The sequence below is a fragment of the Numida meleagris genome, chromosome 1 (genome assembly GCF_002078875.1).
Source record: "Numida meleagris isolate 19003 breed g44 Domestic line chromosome 1, NumMel1.0, whole genome shotgun sequence".
Classification (NCBI taxonomy): domain Eukaryota; kingdom Metazoa; phylum Chordata; class Aves; order Galliformes; family Numididae; genus Numida; species Numida meleagris.
Window position 1 is genome coordinate 23,916,824 of NC_034409.1, and position 25,828 is coordinate 23,942,651.

Genomic DNA, 25,828 nt, shown 5'->3' on the forward strand with positions numbered 1-25,828 from the left:
AAAACACTGCTGATAACACATTGATTTCTATAGTTGCTGCTAAGCAGTGTTGTACAGAGCCAAGGCCATTTGCAGAGAAGGGCCCAAGGATCTGGGAGGGAATGGAATTAGGACAGCTGACTTAAACTAGCCAACAGGATTTTCCGTACCTTATGACATTATGGGGAAGGAGTTTTGAAGGGGATAGGAGTTCATGCTTTTCTCAGCTGCTTCCTGGGCAGCTGGCTGGGCATCTGTCAGGGAGTGGTAGGCAATTGCTTGTGCATCACTTATTAAATACATTCATATATATATATTTGTCATAATTATTATTCCTTTCCTTTTCTCTAGAAAGAAAAGAAAAGAAAAGAAAAGAAAAGAAAAGAAAAGAAAAGAAAAGAAAAGAAAAGAAAAGAAAAGAAAAGAAAAGAAAAGAAAAGAAAAACCAAAATCAAGTAGAGACGAAGAATTAAGTCAGAAGTAGGAAGGGAATATGAGGTAAGAGTTGAAGCATCTGTATGCATCATGTAGGTAGGAGACTCATGAAGGCAAGTGGGTGAGTTTCTACAGTGATTTGGTGAACCAAAGGCAGAAGGAAAAAAGCTGTAGTGGATAAAAAGGAAGAATGATCAAATAGTTGCGATGATTAACCTAACATTACTTAGATGCCTGCACAAGATTTTGAATAGCATGCTTCATTAATCTGAATATGTAGATAAGTACTCATGCCTCTCTAGTTTGTATTCACATAGTAAAGGACATACTCCAAAAGTGCTGAAGTGTGTGTTCAGTGCATGAAATACATACCTTACTTAAACTCAGAGAGTTAACTAGACTTCTACATTTTAGGCCTTCAGGAAGTGGAATTACACACTTTTAGGTCCCTAATTTCAGACAAATGTTAGTTGTCTAAATTAGGGTAAGGTAAATATCACCTTAGAACAAGGAATTCCCAGAACTGCAGTATAAAGTAAGCGGATAAGTAAGGGTAAGTAACTCAGTTGTAAACAGCATAGTTATCTAAAGCTTGGTGAGAAGACACTCTCTCATAGACACTGTAACAAAACAGCCCATGTTATCTGTCATGCCTCTTGATGTCATAACTTGCTGTCATGAACTTATACTTGTGACTTTTAGAAGCATGGAAATATGGATGCTTCACCTCAGCCAGGGACTCTTCAAAAAACTTTTTCACTCAGATCTCACTCCTTAGTCATTTTTTTGAAAGTAAAAGAGATATTGAAACTAAAAGAGGGGAGATTTAGGTTAGATGTTAAGAAGAAATTTTTTACTCAGAGGACAGTGAAGCACTGGCACAGCTGCTCAGAGAAGCTATGGATGCCCCATCCCTGGAGGTGCTCAAGGACAGGTTGGATGGGGCCTGGGCAGCCTGAGCTGGGTGGTGGCAGTCCTGCCCATGGCAGGGGGCTGGAACGAGATGATTTTTAAGGCCCACTCCAACCTAAGCGATTCTATGATTCCACTCTTCTTTGTTGTGTCTTTTTGTTATTTTATTGCCTCCCAGCCTCCTACTGAAAAGCACTGTATAAAAGTACATCTGCGTTGCCAGTCAACTGTAAGCCCAGAGTCAATCGTCTCTTCTGGTAACAGTCTCCTTGGTATCTGGCAGTAGTCCTGGTGCAAGCTTGGCCATCAGTTCCCTGGAACTTCTGGAACTCCCCCAGCCATGGCAGACTCCAAGAAAGGAGATGACCCCAGGAAAATCCCTTGGCTTTTTGTTCCTTCCCCACCTCTGACTCATCTGGCAGCAGAATGCCATTATGCTTTTTAGTTTTTCTTTTTGTGTTTTCATACTGGAAATAAGGGTGTTGTATTTTTTATTATTATTTGTTTCTTTTTGCACTTATTTTATCACTAATTCATTTTAATAATGTTATTTGGAAAAAAAAAACTAAATAAGTGAAAGGTTTAGTAATGATAAAATTAGTTACATTAGTTAAAGATTTAAATAATGATCACAGCATTGGGAACAAAGAGGAAGTGTGACACTGGTAGTGACCTAGTGATAACATGGAGAATGATCAGCAATGAAATTAAATGAAAATGCTGTCACAGTGCAGGAAAGAGTATGCCTTTTCAAGTACTTCACTCCTGGGTCTCTAGCATATCATCACTTCTTTTATTCTGTTCTCCGTATACAGCAGCTGTGGTAGAGAACTAGAGAGGTATACAAAAGTAAGAAGAGTCAAGTTTTATATGCTTTCTCAGTGTGTGATTGCTCAGATTCATGTACACAAACAGAAAGCAGCAATTGATCTATCCATAGCCACAGCTTGATGATCTTAGAGCAAGCAGATTCTAAGGACAGTGAAATTTGTAATATGGATTTTGCATTCACTGCACGTACAATAAAAAGATAAATGTATATTTAATAAATATGAGCATACAATATGCAAATCGAAATATTTACTGTAGATTTCTCCATTGATGTGACAATATCAATTAATTTCTACATAATTATTTTAAATAGAATATAAAAGCCAGGTGTGAAATTATGTGAGTTGTTAGTAAGGAAACAAACAAAGCTTCTGCATCAAAGGAATGATTATGTTCTGAATTTTATTGCAGCATTAACTTTGTCAGCTGTAGAAAGGAAAAAAAAGAAGGAAGAAATAAGAAAGAAGAAAGAAGATGAACAATCAATCTCGATACATGCTATTGTTTTATTTTACATCCGTACTGGCTGTCCACTTTGTTTGAAATATCAGTGTAACTAGACCTTTATTTCAGTAAAATAAAGTAACCAGTAATGTCTGGTGACAGCACCAACTTTTTTTCTTTTTTATAGTTTCCCAAAATGATGTCGTAGTTTATAGTAGAAGTATGAAGAACATCTGTTTTAAATAATAGCCACTGGCATTTAAATGCCTTAAACTGAAAGAATCGAGGGGAGTGTGTTTTCTCTTAGCTTCAGAACCAAAGTTAGTGCTGCAGCTAGATTCACCCATCAGACATACCTGGATAAACACAGGAGCCTATCCATAAACTCAAATCTCTGTTTGAAAAAGTACATCTTCCTTTGCAAAAAACATTTAAAAAAATCTGCTTAGGTGGATACGATGTTATCTCATATAAAGACAGTAAGGAGATAATAAATGATTTTTAAGAGGGGAAATATATATCATACCTATCCTATCACTCACAGAAGTTGCAATTGATTGATATAGTCTCAGATTTAGAATCTTTTATAATCTCACTTGTATACATAAAAAAAATCAAAATTCACATGTACAACCATAAAAATTATATCCAGATGCAAAAACTTTCTTGTAGTTCCATAATCATTTTATAATGTAATGCTTTTCATAAGAAATTCCTTTCCATTCACAAATACTCTTTATTTTTGACCACATCAGCTGCACTGATCTTGTTGATAATTCTTGATAATCACAACCAGAATCATGAAATACACGGCCACAGATTATATTCACAGGTATATTCTAAGAATATGTATAGAAAGCAAGTGAATACCAGGACTAAATTCTTCAACTGTAGAAGAAAATCCAACACTCTAGTCCAGGGAGACTCAGTCACCTGATAAAGTACAAGTTCTGAAGCTATTCTTTATTTCTCCACAGAGCCTAAAGTCAGAACAAGGCATTTTTGACCCTCATATTTTACATATGGAAAAGGTAAGAGCAATACATTATCTTCCTCATTTCGTAGAGCCTCATTTTACTATAAATTATGCTCTTGCACAAAAGCAGTAACAATTTGGGTTTAAACCCATGAAAAGATTTAAGTATAGCAATCATAGGCACTATGCTGACTCTTTAAAGCATTTTGCTGTGAAATGGAATCCGCAATCCTGACTCCAGTGCTTAGGCTTCCCATAAATGCCTCAAGAAAATTAGGTCCACAGAAATAAGATTGATGAAAGGAATAGGCGCTTATTTCTAAAGATAAAATCTGTAAAAGAATCCATAAAGCAGGTAGCAAAAGAGGCCATTGAGCTACCTAACCAGACAGCAGAATCAGGGTTTGTACCCAGAAATATAAGTCGCAATTACTGGATACTATTCAGAGTGCTCCTGACACTGGCTGCTTATTCCAGCCTCTCTGCCAGGGTATAGCTGGAAGAACTGAGGTTGTTTTTATGTCTTTCTCCTTTTCATCTATTATCTCAAAAATTCCATGCAGTAGATCAATAGCTTATCCATGCTGTGAGATTATACTTACATCTTTACCCCGCTTAAGGGGATTTGAACCTTAATTTTCTGCAGCTCCCGTGAATGTTCTAATTTCCAGACAATAATAGATCAAATATAATGAAATAAGTTTCTATTTGCATTTCCTGTTGAAACAGTCTTTTTTCTCCCCATGAAATAAACACATATCTTTTAGACAAGCAAACAGGAGCAGAACAACTTCCTTCCAATATACAGAACACTCCTTTGAATGCAAAGACTGGGGGCCAGTAAGTGATCACTACTCTATGTTAAGGATTCGGTAGAGTAGATAATCAAAGATTATTTTCCTACTCACTAGCCTGTGAAATCATGCTTAAATATTGAATACTGAACTTGTAATCATTTCCTACTGAATGAAACAGCTAAGCCAGAAGGGGCTGGAGTGATGTTCTTGCTTCACCAGGCTGCAGAACAGAAACAAGACTGGTGTTTGCAACACTGGAATGGGTAAAGGGAGAAAAAGATGGAATGTTTTTTTTCATTTGAGACCTTCCCAAAATCTGGAAAAGTGAAATTATTTCCTGATAAAGCAAGAAAAAGCAACATATCCTCTCCTGACAGCAACACACCTTATTTCAGCCAACAGGTGCTATGAATGTTCACAATATCTACCCCTGCAGACAATGTATAAAAAAGAACAAATAACTTTTCATTGTTGTCCATATACATTTCTGGTAATATCTGAAAGCAATTCCTTCTCAGGGAAAGTTAAGACATTCTACTATTATGGTTGATGAAATGAATTTTTGGATTCTAAATTTTGGCATAGTCAGAGAATGTTTGGAAGGGACATTTGGAGGTCCTATTGTTCAACCTCCCCTGCTCAAGCAGAGTCACCCAGAGCTGGTTGTTAGACAGTTGCTGTAGTCATCTAAAGCAGGCTTAGTCACTTAAAGGAATTTTCTAAACAGATTTAGAATTTTATGTCTTTTTGTGTGTTTGTCCCACTGTTTTGGTTTTTGAAACATGTCACATACCAGTTGATCCTTTAAGAGGACTATTGTATTGTTCCTGAAGGCAGAAAATAAAGATAATAAATATAAGTGAACTGTATATCAACTCAGAAATAACAAATACATATAAATAATCTATTTATATTCCATCACTTTTTTTCCTTATTCCATTTGATTTCTTTCATCCTAACAGATGGCCTACCAATTTGAATTTATTCCGTTGAAACACACATGAATCAGCACTGAAAAACTGTTGTTGTGACATGAATTAAGCATTCGCTGATAACATGAAAAGGTTTTTGTTTTTGCTTTCCTCTCTGTAGTCCACTGCTTTGATGTATTCTCTCCTCCAAATGTTAAGGTCAGAGTTTCAAACAGATCTTCTGACCCATGGATGTAACCAGTGCTCTTGTCAAAAAGCGAACTGTGAGCAGAGAACTGTCCAGCTGATTGAAATGACAGCAACACCCAACTTCTTGTGAGAATTTGAGGACACTTAGTTACAGGTTTCATACTCAGATTGAGGGTACCAGGCCACTAAAAATGTTCTGAACTTTTACTCTATTTGAGACAGGAATAATGATGACAAATCATAGAATCACAGAATCATTGAGTGGCTTGGGTTGGAAGGGACCTAAAGGATCATCAAGTTCCAGTTCCCCAGTCACAGGGAGGGCTGCCAGCTGCTAGATCATGTACTAGATCAGCTTGCCCAGGACCCCATCCAGCCGGGCCTTGAAAACCTCCAGGGAAGGTACTGCAAATTACAGCAGATCTTTTTGCCCACAACCTTGGAACAAAACCTGCTGCCTTCTCACCCACAGTCAGTCAGTCTTTGTGGCCATAACTTCTACCTGGCTTCTGTTAGCTCTTCCAATGGTCATGGGAAGTCAGCTCACAACCTACCAGTCAGCCACACTGAAGGGACACTAAAACACACAGGTATTTAATACTAATAATAAAAATTAATAACGGTGATGATGATTAAAGAGATACTAGTAATAACAGTTTGAATGAAAGTAATCAATTAATGGTGCATGAGCCATAACATTGCTTTGTTTTCAGGTATTGCCACCTTTTGATAGCTCTGTAAACCTACTGGTCAAACCAACTTTATGACAGTTTCAGTTTCTGCTATTCCTTGACTTTCTACCCCTAAAGATCCTCTTGTTCTCAGCACCTTTTACTACTCCTTATGAACAAATGCTTCAGTTCAATTCAGTTTAAAGCTCAAAGGTTGCCTCAGTTGGAAGAATTCAGCTATTGTTATTTTGCTATATCAATTTAGCAAGATTCAGAGATCCCCATAACACCATACTACTTTTCAATTTTTAACTGTTCTATGGGTGATGATGGATCCCTAAGCTATTTTTTTTGCAGTTGAGATGGGCATGGCTCAAATAATAAAAAGCAGGTGCTGTACCCATGGCAACTGATCCAATGTGTATAGACTTGACACACTAATATAATATAATAAATATAATAAAATATAATAAATATAATATAATAAATATAATATATAACATATAATAATATAATATATAAATATATAAATATATAATATAATATAATATAATATAATATAATATAATGTAATGTAATGTAATGTAATGTAATGTAATATAATATAATATAATAATGTGCATTGGTGTGCAAAGGCTGGCAGATCTCCAGGTTGAGGCAGCTTTACTCAATGGCTTTGAAAAAAAAAAAAAAAAGGAATCATAAACAAAGTACAAAAATTTTTGTGTTAACTAAATATTTACATTTTACCTTTACATTTTCTCCCATATTCAAGACCTGCAGATTTTAATACATGGTGTTCTCAGATGAGGTCTGGAAAACTGTTTATTTGTATTTACCAAACATAATAAGTTTTGAGTTTATGTGGATTTCCAAACTAGACTCTTATTTTTCAAAATAGATTTGAATTCCAACTGAACTAATAAGAATTAATGGGAAATTTGCTAAATTGCAAGTTTTGGTTGGCCTGAAGTTGTACTCAACACAATTTATCACAGTATCACGACTGAAGTAGTTTTTCCTGGCTGGGAACCATTAAGGATTCAATTTGATGTTCCCCACTTCACCTGCCACTTTTTTCTTTTTTTTTTTTCTCTCTTTTTTTTTTTTTTTTTTTCTTTTCTGAAGGCAATTCGAATACAATTCTTGCTCTACAGCTAGAATTCTGTTACAGAACTGTGGAAAAAGCTAGGTAATAAACCTAACGGCATCGGTGGATGGGAAAAAGGCGATGGATGTCATCTACCTGGACTTCTCCAAAGCCTCTGACATGGTCCCTCACCACATCCTTCTCTCCAAATTGGAGAGGTATGGATTTGAAGGATGGACTGTTCGGTGAATTAAGAACTGGTTGGCTGGTCGCAGCCAAAGGGTTGTGATCAGTGGTTCTATGTCAGGGTGGAGGCTGGTCACGAGTGGTGTCCCCCAAGGCTCAGTCTTGGGACCGGTGCTCTTCAACATCTTTATCAATGACATAGATGATGGAATCGAGTGCACCCTCAGCAAGTTTGCAGATGACACCAAGCTGAGCAGTGTAGTTGATACACTGGAGGGAAGAGAAGCCATCCAGAGGGACCTGGACAGGCTGGAGAAGTGGGCCCATGTGAACCTAAGGAGGTTCATCAAGGCCAAATGCAATGTGCTGCACTTGGGCCAGGGCAATCCCAGGTATTTATACAAACTGGAGTAACTAGAGGGATTGTCTCCCTCTACTCAGCTCTTGTGAGACCCCATCTGGAGTACTGCAACCAGGCCTGGGGCACCCAGCACAAGAAAGACGCTGAGCTCTTGGAACAAGTTCAGAGGAGGGCCACCAAGATGATCAGAGGGCTGGAGCACCTCTCCTATGAAGAAAGGTTGAGGGAACTGGGCTTGTTTAGCTTGGAGAAAAGAAGGCTCTGGGGAGACTCCATTGTGGCTTTCCAATACTTGAAGGGAGCATATAAACAGGAGGGGGAATGATTGTTTCCGAGGGTGGATAGTGATAGGACAAGGGAGAATGGTTTTAAACTGAGACAGGGGAGATTTAGGTTAGATATTAGGAGGAAGTTTTTCACACAGAGGGTGGTGACGCACTGGAACAGTTTGCCCAATGTGGGAAGTATTTGATGGACAGTGGGCATATTTATTAGAACACGCTCAAGTAATCCCTGGAGTGTCCTTGGAGGCCTGAGACGAGGAACAGCTGCTGTGTTGCAAGGTCAAACATCTACGTCTCCAGGTTGTGCTTTACGGGACTGCTAACCACTATCTAACTGCAAGAATGCCTAAGTGATGATATCCGCTGTCCAATTAGCAGTGTTGTAGCGCGCGACGCCTACCTGATGCTCTATAAATGTTGTAGTCGAATTGCAATAAATTAAGCACTACGCGATAACCATATTGGTACAGCGGGTGACTTCGGTGTGCACGTTGCGACAGCCCAAGGAGGTTGTGGATGCTCCATCCCTGGAGGCATTCAAGGCCAGGCTGGATGTGGCTCTGGGCGGCCTGGTCTAGTGGTTGGCAATCCTGCACTCAGCAGGGGGCTTGAAACTTGATGATCTTTGAGGACCTTTTCAACCCAGGCCATTCTATGATTCTATGAAAAGTAACAGATTAGGGACAGAATTACATAACAGTGACAAATTAGCAGTACTTAATATATAGTACAAGAATATAGATTTAATGAAGCCTTGGAAATTCCCCACATTCTTCTGTCTCTTCACAATGTTTCTGCTACGAAACTTTGCATTGTAGTATTGTGTGTGGTTTCCTTTCTCTTCATCAAAACAGTAGGGCTTTATTTTGAGACAGGAGCTCAGTAACTCATTAGGTATACGTTAACCAGAAAGGAGAGTCAATATTAGAAAAAAAAGAAAAAAAAAACAGGAAGGAAAGCAACTCTTTCACGGTACAAACTACAGATTATAAAAAATATTTACATCTAGACTTATCATCAGTTCTTTCCAGTTGTTTAAAAGGAGATAATTAAATATGCTTGTCCATGTTGTAAGAGGAACTGGCATCTTCTTGTTCAAGAATTTTCCACTGTCACTATCCACTAGCCTAGAATTGGGAAGATCTACTAAATAAGATTTGTTGGCTCAGCAAGCCCTTAGATCCAGCTTTCTGTCTTTCCATCTTTTAAATGTAGTAACATGCTGGATATCTTCCGAAGATATTTTCTTCTTTTGGCATGAGAACTGTGGCAGAAAGAAGCAGTTAAAACAGGTGAAAGTATATGCTGCTATATCAATTCAAAAATTGCCATTTGAAAATGAGCGAGTCCATCCAGCCTGTTATTTTGTCTTTGTTTGTGGTGGCTTCTAAAGAATGCAATTAAAGAGGCCATAATATGCTTAATTGTGTTATAGTACAGCAGTAGGCTTTTCACATCTGTTCCCATAGCAACAAAATTGCAGAAACAAGTTGTTCAGGCTATAGTCTATGTCACACTGGTATGGGGAAGCTCTCCCTGTCAGGGAAATAACAGGAACTTTCTAGGCTTCAAAATGCACAATTTAGAATTGTACTACTAAAAAGTGCATTGCTTAAAAAGTTTTATTGTACTAAAAGTGGATGAACTGCATTTGAGATATATATAGTCCTATTCATAAAAATAATTATATTTTTTTATAGTGACATCATTTTAAAGAAAAACAATTTTGCTGGCTATAGACATTAGAGATTTTAAAATGACTTTGAATTCTGATAACCATATTTTACCTGGAAAGTTTTAATAAATAAACAAAAGTAGACAATCAATAATCAGGTCAAACTTTGGTTTCATTAAAATAGTATGATCACTATTTAGTGATTGTTAGTACCATTCTTCAGTACATAGATGAATGTTTATTGGTGACTTGCTTTTAAAGAGTTAAGATTTCCATAATGTACAAGATGTAAGAAAATCATCACTTTTTCCTATTAGAATCATTAAATGAACTGAGGTTCTATTAAAAATTGCAATCCTTTCCTCATAAATACGACATTATTGTCAAATGTTTCAGCTATGTTATATTAGAAGTAAACAAGAGAAATGTTGTGCTAGAGAAAAAAATAAAAGAAAGGACTGTGAATATATAAGGACCTTTTCCTTCTTTCTTATGTGGAAATTCTCCACATCGAACTTCAGGGCTTAGTTCAACTGCCTAATAGTTCAGTAAGATGTACCAAATTAGAATGCATTATCTTAACATCTCTGTTGTGTGATAACAAGTACAATAGTTAAGGATGCAAAATTGTTTTGAATATTACCTCTAATTTTCACACCTGCATAATAGTTTAAATGGTCCCTTTTAGGGAAAACTTTCCATATTAGTCTGTGTCCAAATATATATATACTTGAAGTTGTAATGATACTTCAGCCAGCTATATTCACATCAAGGAACCATACATGTTCTTATTTTTAAAAATATTAACTGCACTTGCTTTAAAAGACGTCTCTAAAAACCAACTGAAATGCAAAATAAGGAATTTAAGGCTAAGTCCAAGGAGGGAGGTGAATTTACCCTGGCTACATAATTAGACAGGTCAGCTGACAGCCTTGGGACTTGTTCCATCCAATGGGATGTTTTCATTAAGGCTACTGTTTTTTTTTAAATACAAGGAAAATTAGAAAAAAACAGTCGGTTGTTGTGATGGAAGGCAGGTGAGAGGTGTGCCTTTCAAATATTTCAGGGTTATAATTGGACCACATCAAGAATAAAAATATGATTTCTAGGTAAAATTTTTTCTTTTTCCTTTTTTTTTTTTTTAAACAATTCCAGCTTGTTAGCATAAGCATATTTCTCTTCAAGCTACTGCATACTGAAAATCCAGCTCATAAGTGACGAGTCACTGGAGACCACATCTTTAGAAAAGGATACTTCATTGAGACCTTCTGTTTAAATTTGGCCATATTTTCTGGGCTTGAAAACCAACAAAGCTTTATGACTTAATGTACTGTAGCTATTTCCAGTTAGATGATGAATTCCAATCAAAGATTACGAAGAGTTCAAATAAAATCTATGCACTTGTCACTTCAGACTAACTCTGCCTTTCCTTCCTGCAATATCAAACAAGGTGAACTGAAAACTATTATTCCCAGAACGAGCACTCAGTTCTCATTCTGTGATAAATCCAGATTTGTCCATTATAATACACTGACTTTCCAGCTCACCAGATGGTTACACTGATGTGGGGGATGTGAATACGGGAAAAAGCAAAATAGACAGTTGTGCTGGTGGGAAGGCTGGAGGAAGATCATTGCAGAGACTAATGTTTGAACATCTTAATGCCAAATGCAATCCACAGCTCTGAGGTAAGTCTCTGAACTCTCTATGCAACAGACAGGGATGATGAGATTCCTGAGGAAAGGAGTCTGTGCCAGCTGCCACAGTATGCAGGGAGCCATTCAAGCTGCCGGCTGCTCCTGGTGCCCCATTTCTTTTGCCCAGATATGTATTTACATTTGCTATCTTCTGGGCTTCTCCCTCTGATGGTTTTAGCCATACCATCAATGCATCAGCTCTTCTCATTAATGACTCTTTTGCTCATTATTGTCTCTCTGTTCCGGGATTTTTTCTACCCTCACAGAACTTTGTAACTGGTCTGATTTGTTCAATGAGATCCAGCTTCCTGACATTACTCAGTGTGCTTTTCAAACTATCTTCCCTCCCTCGTGTCCTTGGCCATTGAAAACTCCCCTGTATCTCATGGCTGACTACTAGGGTTAAAACTATTGTCCATGTTTTATCTCATTTTCTGGAGCTGTAGTCCTAACTGAGGATTGCTAAGACATTCTTTTTTTCCCCCTGTATTCTGGCTTTTCTCCTTTCCACCTTCCATTTTGACAGTTCTCCTCTATAGGAGAATCCTTTTTGCTGATCATGAAGGATTCTCACAAGTGTGCCTTGTTTACTTCCCACTTTCTTACTTTTGATGACAATGGCTAGCCTGACAAATCTGGCTCATTCTGCTGAAACTCTTTGATAGAAATAACATGCCATTGGAGATGTTGCTTTCTGGTTGGGTCAGGCTATGCTCGGGAGGAAAAAAATCATAGGTTACTTCTAATTATCACCCACAATTCCTGCACTGGCAATTCTTCAATAGATGCAGCAAAACAGATTTTCATGATGTATAAAAAGCACTCTTCTGACACACTGCAGCTCCTCTGCCAATTCCAAGCCTTCTGCCAAACCACAAAGTATTAAAGCTGTTCAGGGCTAAGATCTCCAGATTTCTGAGATAACTGAAGTGCTCTGAATAACCTAGCAAACAAAACCAAAATCAGTTAGATTTGAGGTAAACACTCAGGACATTAAAAGGAAGTCAGTTTAAAATGTACAACCTTTAAGTTATAATACATCTGAGAATGTGGCATTCCAATGGCAATTTTCCAGAAGCTGTGAAAGGATGTCACATTACCAGTTCCATCTTTTACTCAGAAAACCAAAAAGCAAAAGCCCCAAATATTATTAGGAACTTTGTGCCATTAACATAGCAGATTGGAGGTGGGAAGAACCATTATCTAATATCAGGGACACGAGGATAAAACACTTGGAGAAGAAAAATAAAAGACTTTGAATTCGTATTGCGAGTTCACACTGTTGATGTTTTGTTGCAGCAGAAGTTGATAGGGTCAAAAGATACTAATGACTAGAGAAAGCTGTAAGAAGTATATATATATATATATATATATATATATATATATATATATATTTTGCCAGTATGGGCACACTAAAACATTTGCAAAATAGCTGGACTTGATAAAATAAGTCATTATGAAGTTTCATTTTCTCTCAGTTCTGAGAGAAACCAGCACTCTCTTTACAATTATCTGTGTTGTGAAGGAGAGATGAGGTGCAAGAGAGTTTATGGCTAAGTTTTTCAGCAGTAGTAGTCAAAGCAAAAGGCAAGTAAAGGGCAAGAATTGAACTCAGCATTTTCATTTTCCACATGGGACATTATATATTACATTTGCATTTTATATGTTGCATGCAATTTTCTGAGAGTATCCCTTCTGAAATTTCTGCCAGATGAGATGGTTGAGTATTTGTTCACTTGCATTCTTGTTACCTCTTTTAAATTATGGTAGATTCTTGCTGTCAGGAACATACAGATTTTAGCATAAAGAGAGTACAAATAAAAGAAAGAGAGAAGTGAGGAAAGAAGATAAGAAGGATTAAAGGAGAGAAAATCAGAAGAAACAGAGGGAGAGATGAAGAAAGGCAGGGAGTTAACATTTTTAATGAGCTTTTACTTCTGTTTGTTCCCTAAATTTTACTGTAATGTCAAGCTATGTCAGAACCTTCAATCTTAGCTTCTTATCTTCAAATGACATATACCATGACTTAAATAATGTTCTCTAGGGCTTCTAAAATCTGAATAAAAATCAGTTCATACAGGAAAAGGAAATTAAAGTATTTTTATATATTTATCAAAGAGCCATCTTCTATCCATCCACTTGGAAAAATCTGCTTTGTCTTTGTTGTGGTTTAACCTGGCAGGCAGATGAGCACCAAACAGCTGTTTGCTCACACCTCTCCCAGAGGGATGAGGGAGAGAACTGGAAGCAAAATAGAACTCATGGGTTGAGATAAAAATTATTTACTAAGGCAGAAAATGAAAATGAAAAAAAAATGCAATAATAACTATACGGATATATATATATCCCCAATACAATTACATGTCACCCACCAACCATTGCCCAGCTAACAATACAACTGCCCTCTGACCACTAGAAATGCAATGTCTTGCCATCCGCTGACTGATACCTAGCCAATTCCCAAGCAGTGACCTGCCCCTCAGCCAACTCCTCTCCAAGATGCTCTCCTTAGCAACTTCTTGTGTATATTCAATTGTTAGACACAGATAACTGCAAGACTGTCCAGGAGCTCTCTGCATAAAACAAAGCAAAAAGAACATAGAAGTAGTGACTCAGTTTGAGTACTATGATGTCATATTTAATCTTTTCACTTTCACCCAAAGAAAATAATTATGATACAAGTAAAAGCTGCTTGATTGTTTCATATCACAGTATATACATGTTATCAATGTTTCTTCTGATAGAAAAACAGCTTAGAGGCGGGAAATTGCTAATTAAATAACACTACTTAATTGAAAGGGGAAGATGGAAAGAAAATCAAGGTTGAATTTATCTGGCTGAATACAGATGCTTGCTGAGTAAATATCTACATTTAAGCTGGTAGTTTAGACTTCATAACTCAATCGTGCAAGCAGGTTCTTCTTGGGCAAATTCAACTCTTCCTGATCGTAGAATCATAGAATCATAGAATGTAGACGTCTAAAATAAAGTGGACAAATGGTACCCTAGAGCTGCCTCTTTTCCTCCACTGATGACAAGGGAAAGTTAAAGCAATAGCTCAAATATATATACATAGACATCAGAGGTATCAAAAGAGAAATGGGAGCATTTCTACCTTAGGTGTCACAATACTGAAGTATTGGAAAAACATTCACAATACTATTTGAAAAACAAGTGGGAAAAGATTTATAGTTTGGAACTGGAACAAAATTGGATTAGAGAGTTTGCTTTGTGTCATTCTTTCCCCGGAGAAAGTGTTCCCTGGTGTTATTCAAAGAAGCAAAACTGGTTGCATCTGAAATTGGAAAGAGGTTCTTCTGTCTTAATTCAGATGAAGAAAACATGGAAGCTAGTTTATATAATCCTGAGGGATCTTCACCTGTCACTTCCCAATGCAATGTGGTTTTACCATTTTCAATTTGTTTTCGTTTTGCAAATCTGTGTTCTTAAGTGAAAACAGTACTTCATTTTTGAATTCCCTCTTTTGAGGGAATTTATTGTCTCTAAATTATCTGACACAAAAAAATTCTGTTCCTATAAATAAAACCACTGTAGTTAGGTTGCTGGTTATGTGAAGGCATTCTGCTCTCCAGTGTAGAACTCTGGAACACTCAAGAACTAGCTGTGTATAATACAGGCTACATGGGATAATTTGCTAACCTACACAAGAGTCTCAAAGGCAGTAATATCTGGTTGTGGCCCTCAAAAACTTGGAAAGCACTATATCGAGAAGTAAGGAATGAAGAGGATATCTGATTCTTAAGAGGGTTTTGAGGGATACTACAATCTAAAAGCCAGGGATTAGTGCATATACTGTGTTAGGAAAAGCACTTTGTTGCATATTGCAAATCCTACAAATTCCCTGATGTACTCTGACTGCCTGCGTCTTCAGTGAATCCCACAAGTGCATTAGGGAATGTACTCGTTCCCTTTTCACTTCATGGAAACTTCAATTCACTGAGAAAAAAAAAAAATTACTATGGCCCTTGAATGAATTGCATCGATACCATTTATTGTTCCAAGATTAATAAGAGAGTACTTCTGACCTCTGTCTTAAGAGGTGGTGAACAGTTAGGGGAAAAAGACAGACATTAAAACCTTCAGAATTCTCTACTACTCAGCAAACCTTTGCCTTCCTGACTTATGAAACAGCAGACTGAGCATCTAAATCATCACAAGAATTCCCTTACTTTCTAACTCTGCAGTCACAGAATGACTATTAAACACACCTCTGGGAAACTTAAGGTTTATTGATGCACGCTTGATGTGCATTTTAAGTCCAGCTTGTGGTACATGTCCAGAATATTGAGTGACTGATGCATTTTGAAAAATATCTTCAAGACCAAGGTTTAGTTCTTAGGTGAAAGCTGTTAGGAGAGACAGAGATTTGCTTTTCAGTGTGATCAGCCAGAATCAACAGCAACATCTTTTCCATTAGGGGCCTGAAACCTACTCTGGCTAAAGTGCACAGCTGCAGTTTTGCTCAGCCTTCTTTTGATGACTGCAACTTAAAAAGGAAGAAGATAGATGAAATAATGGGAAGAGGTTTTTTCCTGCAACACAGGACCCACAAATGACATTTCACACGAGCTAAATATATACATAAACTTAGATACATATATATAGATTTAAAAGTGTTATAAAACATATATTTCATTTGAGTTTCAGATCAATATACTGCTTTGAGAATTAAATGTTGCTTTGGTTGTGCTGATGCCTGAAGTGACAGTCAGCCGCCAGTCTCTATTTTCCTATTAGAAAGAGCATTTATTAAGTGTTTTACACTCTTCTGAGGAGGGTGTCTGCATGGTTTGTGTTCCATCTGATATTTCAGTCTCAATGTCTGCCACTGAGATGTTATTCTCCATGATGAAAATATATTTACAGATTATCAGTGTGACCAAAGTTAACTGTTATGCATGACAAGTATTCTTCACTTTTTAATATACGTCATATACAGACAACGTCAACCAAAAAAGACTGAAACAGAACAGATAACAAAACTGTTCTTTAGAGGAATGTTAACAAGTATCCTTTATATCCTGTTTTTTTTATAACAGTCATAAATGTGGAGGAGACTATGCACATTCCAAGACATTCAGGCCACGGAAGGATAAAGTCTCTTGGCCTCAAGTGCTGAACCATTAGAAAAAATGTAGGAAATAAAACATGCTTGGATGCCAGAAACAGTGGCAATGCAGATCCACAGTATTTTGGTCTAACACAGGATGCTTTATATCAGCCCCAGATATATTCTGTTAGTAATGCTTCATAGTTTTCCACTGTCTCCAGATGAAATACAGACATCCAGACTCACAGTAAAATACACAAATGTCAAAATATCCAATAGCACAGAGCTCTAGCTTTTTGCTAACATCTTCCCTAGCCTCTCCTGTCTTCAGTTAAATACTTATAAATTATAAGGAAAAAGGAACAAATAATAGACATCAAACTTGTTATAGCACCAGAAGAGAGTACACAGGCCTATCATCATGATCATTCCTGAAATTCCAAGTTGATGAACAGCATCACAACTTGGCACAGGCAATACATGAATATTATTCTTCAACCCATACTAAAACTGGATCATCCGCGATTTGTGTTTTGTACCCTTTGTGTTAAATGAAGAAAAGAAGACTTGTCTTAAAACAGATGACACTTATGAGTGTTGCTATGGGCACATTTGACAATAAGCATGTCAAAATGGGTCAAATTCCTGAATGCTGTCAGCAGCATTGAAAGTTATAGGAGTTTACTGATCTACTGGAGTAAGGAACAGAAACATTTCTGTATTTCCTCAGCAAAGAGGTGAAAATAAAAACACTAAACATATGTGTCATTTTCACTGGTGTCCATATAACACCAGGGACAGTTTTTGAGAAGATGGTGAATGGAAAATTGCATGTTTAGTGAAATATGAAAGCTATTGTAATGCCACAGTTTCAGAAAATTGAATTAATGGTGCACAGTGACAGGGGAAAAAAAGGGAATACATGGTACTATAAAGTACGTACAAATGTTTTTACATGTAAACCATGTGAATGTGAGAACTGAACCCCTTTTACAAGTCTGGTAAAAGACAGTATAAGGAAGTTCTGGCATATAACAGTATCTTACAGTTGTTCTGCCTATTGTCATCTCTTGAACAGTTATTCAGCCCTATATCACACAACAAAGTTCTTCCAGAAGTCAGATTCCAAGTCATGCTTGTAGCTACTACATCACTAGCTAACATTTCTAAATTAGTTTTCAAGGGAAAATGTGCGTATGAGGAATGTATACAGCTGTAGAGATGGAAGAGGCAGAAGCTAGAAATATCAGAAGCTAGCAATGAACATAGTGTTGAAGGTGCTGATTTTGCTCAAGGCAAGAGAAATATTGAAAGAATGTTCCAACAGAACTTTTGAGCCTTTTGAGCACATCACTTCTTCAGCAATGTTACTGTTTTATGTTACTTTGTTTTAAAATTCAGTGAAATGGAATTTACTGAAGGATCCTCAACTTTTATTCTGGATGACTTTGAGCATTATCCAAGGATGTATTTATGAGGTACAACAATTTTAATTTATCTTGTTATTTTGTAAACAATCCTCATCTTCTGATGACTTTTTTTTTTTTTTTTGGATGAGGATTTTTATGGATGAAGTATTTACCAGTTACCCAGAAGGCTCTGAGAACAGCAACTACATTGAGCCAATGCCAAAATAATTAGAGAACATGAGTATATCAGAAGTTGTGTTCCTATGATTTTTTCTAGAAGGTTCTTTAGCTTATTTCTTAGTTGTAGTTGGAAAAATGATTGCTGTCAACTCTGTGTGTTTCCTTGTTTCATTGGGTTACTTTCAGTGAATAGAGCAGAAAAGAGCAGAGGCTTTCCACGGTGTTTGTAAAAAATGTGTACTATATTCTCAATAATACAATCTAACTTAGATGACAACGTAGCAGCTAACTGGTTTAAACTGTACCAAATTATCTCCAGTTTATGACACAGTTCAGTTACACATCAGAGTTACACATCATGTTAAGTACTTCATTAGCTCACCAATTTCCCTCCTTTCTAAATTTACTAATGATTTAATGAAAATAATTTTTAAAGTGTTTTAGAGTATCCAGCTGAATATTTCACACGGATTGTTTTCCAGATGGGTGGCCGACCCTGAAAAACGAAGTACTGATGTGGTTCTCAACGTTATTCCACTTCATAAGTGATCAGAAATTAGAGTGTGGATGCAGGGAGAAGCAAGGAAAGGGCAGAGCTTTGGCTTCATTTTGGTTCTTGTCCTGATCAATGAGACAAATGGGACAAACTTTACCTCACGCAAAACAGATAGCGATCTTAGCAGCCCCCACAAGCAGCTATGTCTCCCATAATATTTGTTGCTATGGAGCAAGGGTGAAACACAGAGGGAAATGTGCTTCGGAGATGCTGTGCCTCCCAGATCACATTTGTCTGTGCTTTTTACAGGACAGAAGGTAGTTTAGTAGGTACAATTGTGGTCATGCAGATGTGTTTCTGGCACACATAGCTTCCGTAAACCCTTTGAAACTAAGGCTTATTATTTCATTGCTGCTGTCTGGAGAGCTGGCTTCTGAGGGAGTGAACAGAAACAGATACAGATCTAGCAATGGCTTTTAGAATAAGGCAAGTACTTGATAGGGCTGCAGCTGGAAGCAAACTGTTTAAAATCTTGACTGATGAAACAGTGATATCTGGAGAGTTGACTCTGAGATGTGACACCAGGAGCCAAAAGATGTCAGAAAAACTGAAAAACACAGTCAGGAATAGCTAAAAGATGTAGATATGAGAAGTTAACAAACTCTGAGAATGGGCGCTGGGGAATTTAGCAGATATTTGAAGATAAAAAGAGATGCTGAGGGAACAGAACCCACTGGGAAATTAAATACTGTAGGCAGTACACTGGGGAGAGTGTAGAGCAATGTGAGTAATTAAAATGTTGAATTTACATCTATAAAGTAATTCAGGATAAAATATTAATAACAGTACAATTCTGAGTCCTTAACCTCTAATTGCCTAGAATTCATTTGTCACTTATGGATATCCTTCTGTTTATTTTGAGCAGTGAGTAAGTTTTTAAAAAGGAAATATTATATAAGACATCAGTACAATCTTTTGATTTTCAGTTGAATGTAATCCTAATGCTATCTGTGGGCGCTGTGACAATGCAGATTATAGGAAACCTGTTGATCACTTGTAAAAAGGAGACTGCGCATTTATTACATAATACTCAGTATCACAATTTTACATCTGCAATACAATTATTGCTAATGAAAATCCGGGCTAGTTGTGTTTTTTATTTTTGTTTTTATTTTTTTAACCTTGTTCTTTGCCTTTAACATAAAGCAATACTGTTAACAAGTCCACATTCTGTCTTTCGACCACATCATTTTTTCTCTAGTTTGCTTTTTAAATGTATGAGCTTTTGATACAAAAGTGACATCAAAGGAGATAAAAAGCTGATTTCAGCTGATGGATAATTGCTTGACAAAAAGGATCTGCGTAAAGTAATAATTATTTAAATGGAGGCTAATTCTTGTTACTTAGTGTTTGTGAACACTATTAGTAGTGTTCACAAACCTCTATTAGTACCACATTCGTAAAAGAGAATAATAGTTTTTCAGTAATGTATGTCTACTGGCAGGGATACAGATAATCCTTCTTTCTGTATTACATCAGATTGCAGACTTTCATGTGACTGTGTTAATACAGCAAGTAGATCAATACAATCATTGCATGGCTGTTTGTCATAAAGCAAGGCCAAGATGAATTAGATCAATGTGTTTTTAAAGCTCTGATGAAATCTTCTTGCTTGATTATGTAATTAGAGTTTTAATTATTGTAATTCTCAAACACGCTACCTGAAACCAGAGATCTAATATGTTAGAGATTGCACAGAGAAGACATATAAAAAGTAAAGACTGTATCAAAATTCATATTCTCAACTAGAACTTCAAGCAGGGCTGGCTGCAGGCTTCCTACAAATTCACCTTCCTGGTATCATCAACTGATTCACTGAAGGTGGTCTCAGTAACATGTCCTAAGAGCATCTACCTCTTGCATACTTCAATCAAAAGGCAATAAATTAGGCCTATACTTCAGCACTGTAAAATGTAGAATACCAAATGAGTATAAGAATATAATTTATATAATATAATTTTACCACCTGATTAAAGTCTGCATCATTATACATGAATAGGAAAATTAAATAGCACAGAGTCTCACTTTTGCCATTTCTTATATTCAATATCTTATTTTGTTTTGTCTAAAATCTTCTCTGTGTATTTTGAAGAAATTTCCCAGATTTTCAAAAACAAAGTGCAAAAGGAGTGTCATCATGATAAAATCAACACACTGTACTGGTAACCACAGAATCTTTAGATCCAATATACAGACCTTTTTTCTTTGAGTTTATGGAGTGTCTGGAATCAGTAATAGGTTGTCATATACTAGGAAAGGGAGAAAGCAGATTAGAGACAAAACTGGAAGTTAACCACAAGATATATATCTCCAATATGGATTTGCCAAGAACAACCAATGCCAGACTAATCTAATTGCTTCTATCTCAAGCTAACAGACTGATATAGATGATAAACTCTAGGCTTTCAACAATTTTCAATGATATTCTAGTAAACAACCACGGGAAACATTTCCTAGAAGAAACACTTATAAGCTTGGAGTGAAACTGGTCAGAAAACTTTGTTTAGTTAGATTTCAGTTTTTCACTGACAAAGTGGAAATGCCTTGCCAGAATTTCTCGGGACCCCGCTGTTATTCAGTATTGCCATTAATAACCTTGATGTAAAACAGACATTGTTCTCATGAAGCCTGGGAACTATATAGTAAGGCAGGATTGGAGTTCAATAGGATCTTGTTTAGTTGGAGATCTGGTTTGAAAAATATAGAATTTCATTCAATAGAGCAAGTGGAGAGTTCTATGGAAAAGATATTCAGTTGCAAAATTAAAGGATGAGAGATAGCTGCATGCATCAGTACAGGTTAGGGAATGATCTGCTGGAGAAGAACCTCTGTGGAGAAGATCCTGGGGACAACAGGTTGGCCATGAGCCAACAGTATACCCTTGTGGCCAGGAAGGCCAATGGTATCCTCGGGTGCATTAAAAAGAATACTGCTGCAGATCAAGGGAGGTGATCTTCCCCATCTACTTTGACCTGGTGAGGCCACATTTAGAAAAAAATATGTCCAGTTCTGGGCTTCTCAGTTCAAAAAAGACAAGGATTTCCTAGAAGGAGTCCAGCAGTGGGCCACAAAGATAATAAAGGGCCTGGGGCGTCTCCCGTGTGAGGAAAGGCTGAGTAACCTGGGACTGTTCAGCCCGGGGAAAAGAAGACTGAGAAGGGATCTCATAAATGTTTATAAACATCTGAAGGGAGGTGGGAGGCAAATGGATGAAGCCAGGCTCTTCTCAGTGATGTGTAGTGGTGGGACAAGGAGTAATGGCTTAAAACTTGTACCTAGGAAGTTCTGCACAAACATGCTGAAGAAATTCTTTACAGTAAGGGTGACGGAGCACTGGAACAGGTTGCCCATGGTGGTTGTGGAATTTCCTTCTATGGACATATTCAGGACTCATCTGGACACCTACCTGTGTGACCTATTGTACCGTATCTGCTTTAGCAGGGGGTTGGACTTAGTGATCTCTTGTGGTCTCTTCCAAGCCCTGTGATTCTGTGATTGTGTGATAGCTAAGGAAAAGGTCTATGTTATAGCTGAACATGAGCTACAGATGTCTTGTTCTTATAAATAATATTATGAAGAGAGTTATAAAAAAAAAAAAACAACAAAACCAGAACAAAACAAAACAGTAAACCTTTATATGAAGTAGCATTGGTACAGTACTTCAAGAAAGATTGACCAGTCTGAGTTCAAGAACAACAGCAAGTGTGGTAAAGGTCTTTAAAATATGATTTATTAAGATTGATTGAATGTAATAGTACTGCATACTCATAAGAGAAAATGGATACAGGATAATAATGTTCAGATATATTAAATGACTAGTATTATGAGGAAGGGACTAAATATTCTCCATATCCATGTGTGAAGAAAAATCATAAATACAGTAAAGGAAGATTTAGATTAAGAGTCCAGAAAAACAATCTGAAAATAAGCATCATTGTAATGGATTACTGGGAAGGGCTTAATCTTCACTGCTTGACTTACTTGAAGCCCTGTAGTCAGGCATGGGTAAGAGCCCCTCTTGATCAACTTGCATTTACATCCATGATTCTGTGTCATCAAGCACTGCAGTAAGTTGCCTGATTTATCCTTCTTTGACAGTCTGATTTTGAATATATTTTTCTACAGCAGATGAAGATTTGAAATTTGAGAAATATGACTTCTAATTTAACTTGTACAGAAAAATGTTCTGTTAGTTGGACAGAGATCATCAACCTACTTCTGGCTGCTTCTCCTCATTGCTGCCATTCATCTCTGTATGATCTTATTCAGCAGATTCGAATCCTAAGTTTCATCCACCTCAACCTCCTTTTCATCAAACTTTCTGGATCTACTCCTTAGCTTTTCACCTAGCTACCAATCTCCTTTTGCATTCAGCCCCAGTTTCTTCAGGTTTGTTTCTCTGTTCTATCTACACTTACTGGCTTCAGGCACCATGAGTCTGGCTGCAAATACTTGAGCTTCTTGTCATCTGCCTTCCTCTTCTCTTTGATTCTTAACCAACTTTATCATCTATCTAGTGTATGCTTTTAAGTCTCTCAGATAAAATTCCCTCTGTCTTCCATGTTTTCTTCCATTATTATTTTTTTTTAATCCTAATTGCCTTGAGCAAGTAAAACTGATTCTTCCTTGTTCCCAACCCCGATCCCTTTCTTTGTTATCCTAGTGATTCTTCTCTCTCACCATTTTCCTTTCTTCTGTCTTCCTTCCTTGTTTTCTAGTTCCCATCAGTAAATATCTACAGGCAGTCTCCCTCACCTCTGCCTCTTTTATCTCCAAGCTTTTCTTTCAATGCCATTTATTTCCTATTCTGTTTTAGTTCTTGTCACATATATATTTGCCTATTATAATCACTCAGATAATTCCTTCATTTCTGTAACCATAGAATCATGGAATCATTTGAGTTGGAAGGGTCCTTTGAAGGTTATCTAGTCCAACTTTCCTGCAATGAACAGGGACATCTACAGCTATATCAGGGTGCTCAGAGCCTAGTTAAGCCTGACCTTGAATGTCTCCAGGGATGGAGCTTTTACCAACTCTCTGGGCAACCTGTTACAGTCTTTCACTACCCTAATCATAACAGACATTTTTATTCTACCCAGTTTAAATCTCCCCACTTTTAATTTGAAATCACTTCCCCTTCTATCCTGACAAACCCTGCTAAAGAGTCTATCCCCTTCTTTCTTATAGCCCCTCTTTAGATATTTAAAGGCTGCTCTCAGGTCTCCTTGGAGCCTTCTCTTCTCCAGGTCAAACAGCACCAGCTCTCTCAGCCTGTCCTCATAGGGCAGATGTTCCACACCTTAGATCATTTTTGTGGCCCCCCTCTGGATATGCTCCAACAGGTCAATATCTCTTCTGTACTGAGGACTCCACATCTGGACACAGTACTCCAGGTGAGGCCTCACCAGCGCAGAGTAGAGGGGCAAGATCACCTCCCTCACCCTGCTGGCCACACTTGTTTTCATGCAGCCCAGGATACAGTTGGCTTTCTGGGCTGTTAGGGCACACTGCAGGCTCATGTTCAGCTTACCAACCAGCTTACCATCCATCAGTACCCCCACGTCCTTTTCAGCAGGACTGTGCTCCATCCTTACATCCTCCAGCTTGTACTGATAGAGTGGGTTGCCTCGACCCAAATGTTGCACTTGTATTTGTTGAACCTCATGAGGTTCACCAGAGCCCACTGCTCAAATCTGTCTAGGTCTAGAAAGCATCCCATCCCTCAGGTGTGTTGACTATGCCACACAGCTTGGTGTCATCCACAAACTTTCTGAGCATGCACTTAATCCCACAGTCAATGTCACTGATGAAAATATTAGAGATCATCAGTCCCAGTACTGTCCCCTGAGGGAAACTACTCATCACTGATCTCCATTCAGGCATTTTGCCATTGACCACAAATAATTAAGCAGTTATCAAAATCAAAAGAGAGATGGTAAAATATAAGGTATTGAGATGGGATAGAAAATAAAAGTCAGTGAATGTAAAATCTCTGACAATTTTAGATGTTAATAAGCCACTATAAAAATACACCTGGAAATTACCAGTTGAGACATTGATAACGTGATTTTGAAAGTTATTATAAGAACAAACAACATCCATGTCCTCACTTCCACATTTCTGATGCTTGCTTCCATTTCTTGTAGAACAGGCTGCCCACATTTTTGCATGTCAAACAAAATAAACAAATTGATCTTAGCCTGAGGCAGATACCTAATATGAAAAATCTCAACTCACACAATTTATGTTTAGTAACCCTGTAAGTAACTGAAAGCAAAGCCTTATAATGGAAAGTGCAGAGCAATCTTAATAAAAGGCACTCAATATGGAAAGCTCAACCTATAATAAATTTTTCTTAAAGTAACTGTGGCTATCCTTCAGATCTCCAGTTGCAGGCTAATTTCACAGTCACTGTGAATAAAGTTTAATGACAACAATTTTAAGAGCACAATGTGTATTTATAAACAGAAGATCTGGAGACAACCATGTTAAGAGTATTGCATTTTCGTCTTTCTGGTGTTGGAAGAATACAAATTTTTTAAGGATTCAAAATACAGATTATCTTTATTTTATTTTATTTTATTTTAGTGAAAAAATGTGTATTTAAAATGATGATCCACTACTAGACTCCTAAAAGAACAAAATTAGTCATGAAGTACCACTCTAGTGTGGGAAAAAGAATTTTTTCAGATATCATACATAGATTACAGATTATACGAATATTAGATATGATCAAGAAAATAATAAGCTATCTTCTCTTGTGCAGCAGAATCTGGAATGGATGTGCAGGAGCCAGCAAAAATGTTTGGCCTACATTGCTACACTAACCAAGAGACGAATGGCTTTTTCCCATTTTCTGATTGGAGATCTGTGAGAAGATTTGATCTTTGTGTTTTTCAAAGCAATGGAGATGAATATGAGACCCTAAAATTTCATGTAATACTTTTGTCTTATCTAAATTGTGTTCTTTGCCTTCTGCTCTGAAAAAAAAGAATTAGTTTTGCTTGTTATTTCTTGCTGTTCTCACCTTGCTGTGACAATATTCACTTATATAACACTTAAATTATATGATCTTATTGGCATGTATTTTCTAAAAACTGGAAAATGTATTTTTTGACAGATTTCTGTTTAAAAAAACAAAATCTCAATAAAA

General features: G+C 37.1%; 1 long non-coding RNA gene across 2 annotated transcripts; it reads left to right on the forward strand.

Moving 5' to 3' along the window:
* Nucleotides 366-25,828, forward strand: LOC110392432. 2 transcript variants are annotated; one of them, XR_002434361.1, is made up of 3 exons: nucleotides 366-477; nucleotides 3,579-3,632; nucleotides 25,442-25,828. It is a non-coding gene; the product is annotated as an uncharacterized LOC110392432 (long non-coding RNA). The 2 variants fall into 2 exon arrangements; XR_002434360.1 differs by having other exon boundaries at nucleotides 25,445-25,828.